The sequence below is a fragment of the Lactuca sativa genome, chromosome 7, assembly GCF_002870075.4.
Source record: "Lactuca sativa cultivar Salinas chromosome 7, Lsat_Salinas_v11, whole genome shotgun sequence".
Taxonomy (NCBI): domain Eukaryota; kingdom Viridiplantae; phylum Streptophyta; class Magnoliopsida; order Asterales; family Asteraceae; genus Lactuca; species Lactuca sativa.
The window spans coordinates 91,941,393-91,947,519 of NC_056629.2; positions in this window are offsets into that span (position 1 = coordinate 91,941,393).

Sequence of the window (6,127 nt, forward strand, 5' to 3'; positions counted from 1 at the left end):
TTGCTTTGTGCTTTGTGGGACTCTGAGTGATGGGAGTTAGCCATTAGGTGAATACGTCACATCACATGTGATCACGTTGAATAATCTCGGAGTGTTGGATTTGGCCCTACGACGCAACTCTTGTCTGGGTCCAACCGTTGTAGGGACGAGACTTTTACTCGAAGGATTATCTGAGCCTCATTACATGTGATGGTATTCAGGTGGTGGCTAATTGGCATCCCAAGGAGACCTTCAGCAGCTGAGGACTGGTTTTAGGTGGAGTCAGAAGTTCCCTAGGGCAAGCCTAGGATGAGAGTAGCAGAGATCAGTATTAGTAGAAGTGATTTGGTGGAGTTGAGGTAACTCTTGAGGAAAGTACGGATAGATGTGGAAGGTAGTAGGGGCCCATAGTACTGAAAGCAGAGGATCCGTACTCGATTCAAGAGGGGCCAAGACGAAACCAGGGTTGGTGGAGTGAGAAATCCCTCAGCAGTAGTGTGTAAATTGATCAGGAATTGTTATATTTTCAGCATGGTGACATTGCACGAGCTACCAGTTAGCAGTTCAGGCGTCGATGAGGGATCTGGCTCGGGCTTTAGAGCCGGGCAGCTTGATGATCAGATGAGGGATTTCATTTCCGCAGAGATCACGCGCAACATCATTGATCAGACTCCGATGATTTTCGGTTCGGTTAGGGAGGCCATTGTGGAGCTCATGGACAGTCATCTTGAGGCCTTTAAGGTCGGGATAGTTTCAGGACAGGTTGGGGCTCGTCTAGATCCCGATTCTTATGGAGTTCGGGGATCCATCAGTGAGGGAGATCCCATTTCTAGTTTTTGCCATCAGGGGACAGGAGTGAGTGGGGCATCCTGTCTCCAAGAGAGACCTTTGGATGATTGGATAGTTGAGGAAGTTTCGCGAGCCATTCGCGAGGATCTGCCCAGCATGGTCGTGAGGATCACTGATAGATTGATCGAGAGGCTCCAGGATCAGACAGCTGTTGTTCAGTCGGCGGGCAGGGAGTCGGAAAGGAAGAGGAAAGCGGATGAGACTCAGGAAGCCTCAGGTTCGGGTAAGAGGCCCAAGGGTTCGGATTTGAGGACGAGGAACTATCAGAACCGCAGTCGATGCGGGAAGTGCGGAAGGACGCACATGGGTGTGTGCAGGCGTAGAAGTGGTGATGATTTGGGCTGTTTCAGATGCGGTCGAATGGGTCATATCAGCAGGGATTGTACTATTACCATTGCCCAGGAACTTGACCCGATATGTTTCCATTGCGGTCAGAGAGGCCACAAGAAGGCCCACTGTCCGAGTTTGTATACAGCCGGGCAGGTGCCAGCTCCTGCCCCTGGGACTTCGAGAGCCCAACGGACATCAGGGCCGGGCAAGGCCGCCTACGGCTCGGAGCCGAGTTTTCCGGTAGATTTCAGCAGGGATTCGAGCAGCACTGAGTGGTGGAGGTATGTATCTTTTGCTTTTCTGTCATCTATTATTGTGATATTATTGTTATGCTGCTACATTGTTATCAGTAAGCTTGAGTGTTGAGGTATTATATTACCTGCTTGTGGTCGAGTTTATGCCATCTGCATACCTTGGAATTCGAATGGTGAATTGGAGGTCGTTCCCTCTAGATCAGGTTACTTCGGATACAGTAACTGTACCATGTATGTGTAAGATGCAGTAGAGCCTTACTACTTGTGGAGGGCGTTAGTCGAGTAATGATCAGTTATATTCTCAGTAGTGATAGTCCAGAGTTTTTAGTGGAGTAGCTAGCGGTCAGTAAGGAAGTGGGTTGGGGATGTGCACCCCAAACGCAGATTCTCGGGATGTAGTCTCTAAATCAATTACAGTTAAGGATCGACGGGTGCTCAGTCAGATAGCAGGAAGGGTGCGGATCTGGTAAGAGTTAGTTGGAGCACTGGCAAGGGTAAACGCCGGCGGACAGCATATCGCCCTTTTAATGAAAGGAAGGTTGGAAATCCTTTCGACCAGTGAGAAGTAAGGATCTAGTCGAATCCAAGTGGGGGAGAACCCTTCCAAGTATACAAGGATAAGAGCCACGTAGACTCAGAATGATTGCGCGGCCTCTGAAATGATTGTAGCACAGTGATCGATGGATTGAGGAGTTCAGATTTGGGAGTTCGAGGACCTTCCCAGCAGTTAGTTCATGTAATCGAGATGGTTAGAAGCTAGTTGAGAATCCAGGATTGGAGGACCACCTGTAGAGGCTCAAGTGAGTCGGAATGAGGATCCTAAGAACGGTTAGCAAGAGATGTCTTCATATTAGTAGCCAGTGGCAGAGTCAGCATGCATGATTGCGTAGATTCAGGAGTTGGGAGTTTGGAAACTTCCCAACAATAGCTTCTTGTATCCGAATTAGTAGACGGTTGGTTTGGGAACCAAGCCGAATAGTTCCTCGACGAAGCACTAAGTATATCAAGGATATAAGATGTCGAGGATGATGCAGTATTCAAAGATTGAGGGCTGTTTTTGAGAAATCAGGATGAGGTTTTACTAGCGGGAGTAGGGATAGTCAGGATGTCCTCGGGGTAGTAGTAGTGTTGTAAGTATGCAGGGGTAGCCGTAGCATTCACTAGCAGTCAGGTAGTAGTAGTGGTGTTGTAAGTCTGCGGGGGTAACCGTAGCATTCACTAGCAGTCAGATAGTAGTAGTAGTGTTGTAAGTCTGCGGGGGTAGCCGTAGCATTCAGTAGCAGTCAGATAGTAGTAGTAGTGTTGTAAGTCTGCGGGGGTAGCCGTAGCATTCACTAGCAGTCAGATAGTAGTAGTAGTGTTGTAAGTCTGCGGGGGTAGCCGTAGCATTCACTAGCAGTCAGGTAGTAGTAGTGGTGTTGTAAGTCTGCGGGGGTAGCCGTAGCATTCATTAGCAGCCAGATAGTATTAGAGAGTTGTAAGTCCGCGGGTGTAGCCGTGGCCTTTATCAGATTGGTAGGAAGCATGAGCGCGTTGTTGGACGCGGGAAGGCAGTAGTTCCCACCCGTTCGGGTGCAGCAGTGAGGATACGGGAATCCACGGGTTGGATTTCAGATTTTCCAAATGGTTCAGTTATGGCTAAGTCAGCAATTTGGCTATAGATCGTCACATCAGTTATGAGATCAGAGTAGCAGTGGACCGTTGGGGTTCGGGTATGTTAAGGGCTACCGTCAGTCTGGGAGCCATCGTGTTGTTAGTCGTGGAATTGATGATGTCAGGATGTGACGTATGGACCCGATCGGTTGGATCGGAAGGTTGTTAGAGCCACAGTGACAGGATGACTAGTGGAAACTAGTTCCAGAGAAAGATTTCGTTCAGAAGTCATGGGAGCGACTAAGTAAGGAGTCCTTTGACTCCACAGTTGGGTTGGAACTCAGTGTTTCAGTCAGTTTGGTGTTTCAGTCAGTTCAATGGTTCAGCCAGTTCAGTGATTCAGTCAGTTCGGTGATTCAGTCAGTTCGGTGTTTCAGTCAGTTCAGTGATTCAGTCGGTTCAGTGTTTCAGTCAGTTCAGTGTGTTCCAGCCAGTTCAACGTTTCAGCCAGTTTAGTATTTCGGGTAGTTTAAAGTTTCAGGCATGTTTAGTATTGCAGACAGTTCAGTGTTTGGAAAGTTTCAGAGTTTTGGACAGTATTAGTATTTGTGTTGGAATGCAAGTGCTGACGGTATAGTTGGTTGATTTGGAAATGGCAAGTCCCTCTCAGCAGGATCAGTTGAGCCTTCTGCCAAGTATAAGTGATCTGTGCGGATAGCTAGGCAGGTAGCTTTTCTTTCAGGATGGAAGGCTCGAGTTACTAGGAGTTGAGTAATCAGATAGGATATCAGCAAGCTGGTTCCAGCAGCATCGTTTCAGTATGAGTGGCAGAATGGATAGAACAGTTATAGAGGGTCGAAGTATCTTCAGGAATCGTTGGGAGCGACGAGGGGATTACGATGGACTGTAGTGACCGGTGGAAGTCCGGTAACCCACATATCGGCAGATTAGTTAGACCTGGGTAGTCTCAGAGCATCCGGTAGGCGGATGAGGGGCAACAGGATTTTCAGTCGGAGGAAGTAGCGTAGAGGAAATTATAGAAAAGAGAAGGATTCAATATGTTCCAACAGTAGTGACCGGCACTGTGAGTGGCTGGAGTGATGGACAAAAGGGTGTTAGTTTCCCAGACAGAGAGTTGGAGGCAGTTCGCAGGACAGTTGGCCATAGCAAACTTCGAGGACGAGGTTTAGTTTAAGTGGGGGAGAGTTGTAACACCCGAAATCAGAAAGGTCAAGAAAGGAGAGGAAAAACCCTAAGTTGAAGAGGGTTGACTCGTCGAGTCCAGGGAGGAACTCGGCGAGTCGGAGCCGGATCCGGGTGTAAAGCAAGTGACCGACTCGGCGAGTGGACTCGACGAGTCAGTTCTGGGTTTGGAAACCCTAATTTCGGGACTTGGTACCCTATTTAAGCATCTTATTCTCTTCCCTAGGGCTCAGTTGCGGCCCTATAGTCCAGAACCAGAAACCCTAAGCCTCCATTGTTGCTCATTCAAGCTTTCTTGCCATTTTGGGTGATTTGAAGGAAGAAGGAAGAAGGCACACATTGGGGATTCAAGAATTGGCAGTAGATCCAGAGTTTGTGAGGTCTTCCAGAGCATTTGAAGGTAATGAGTCGTGACCTTCCCTCTTTTGCATATAGATCAACCTTTATCATGGGATTTGGGGCTTTTAGGACAAGTTCATGAACCATTTCGAGTTAGAAGCCCAGATCTGAAGTTGCTACTTCAGATCTATGTGTATCTTGGCCTAGAGAATTATAAAGCATCAGTCTATGGGTTGATTGTTGAGCCCCTTTGTCTCAAACTCTAGTTTATAGTGTTTTGAGCCTATATCTCGTTAGCTACACGTAAATTTTGCCACTTTACGTAAGGAATAGGCTTTAGAAGAGTGGATCTACAGTTTGGAGTCCATGCATGACTCAAAAGTCCTCTGCATGTATGTAGATCTGAATAGACTCGGCGAGTCCTTTGAATGGACTCGGCGAGTAGCTTGAAGATGAGGAGGAACTCGACGAGTGGGATGAACAGCTCGTCGAGTCGGATGAAGTTAAGCATGAACTCGGCGAGTTGGAAGAACAACTCGACGAGTTGGTTGAAGATTGCCTGGACTCGGTGAGTCTATTAGTGGACTCGACGAGTCAGGTCGCGAAACCCCAAACCCTTCGAGTTGAGACTCGAATCAGTGAGTCGGGTGGTGACTCAGCGAGTTGTTCAGGACAGGACTTGGAACTAGTTGGACTCGGCGAGTCATAGACTGACTCGGCGAGTCGAGTCGTGAATAGAAAGACCCTGGGCATATGAACTCGGCGAGTCATTAGGAGGACTCGACGAGTAGGGTTGACCTGGAAGGTTGACTTTGACCAGGATTTTGACCTCGACCAGAGTTGACCTAGTTGACCTTTGGAGGTCAGTTGGACTAAGTGTTATATGGATATTGACAGCTCGGAGAGCTAGAGGAACAGCGGTTCAGGAGATTGTCGAGTAGCAGCCAGAGGTTTATCAGCAGAGCTCAGCAGTTCAGGTGAGTTTCCTTCCAGTAGAAACGGGTCTAAGGCCACAATGCCGGCCCGTTTAGCTAGTAGTAGTTTCCAGATTTGATCCGATATAGTAGTTAGCATGTTTGATGCCTTCGTGGCTCAGACAGGATTTATGTGTTATGTGAGCCGGGCTACGGCCCGATGTAGTATATGTGTGTTCATGCTAGTGGATATGTTCATGCTATGTTCAGTCAGCTTCGGACTTCGGTCCGATGTAGGGGACAAGGTCCCAGTCAGCTTCGGACTTTGGTCTGATGTAGGGGACAAGGTCCCAGTCAGCTTCGGACTTCGATCCGATGTAGGGGACAAGGTCCCAGTCAGCTTCGGACTTCGGTCCGATGTAGGGGGCAAGGCCCCAGTTAGCCCGGACTTCGGTCCGATGCAGTGGGCAAGTCCCAGTATGTGCTTTTTTTATGTTATTCTGTGGTATGTGGTAGATTGGGGGAGCTCACTAAGCTTCGTGCTTACGGTTTTCAGTTTTGGTTTCAGGTATTCGGTTTTCAAAAGAGGAGCTCGGGAAGATTGCAGTGCACACACCATAGTCAGTTAGCCTGGGAACGTTTGACTCTGATAATGATGTTATGTTT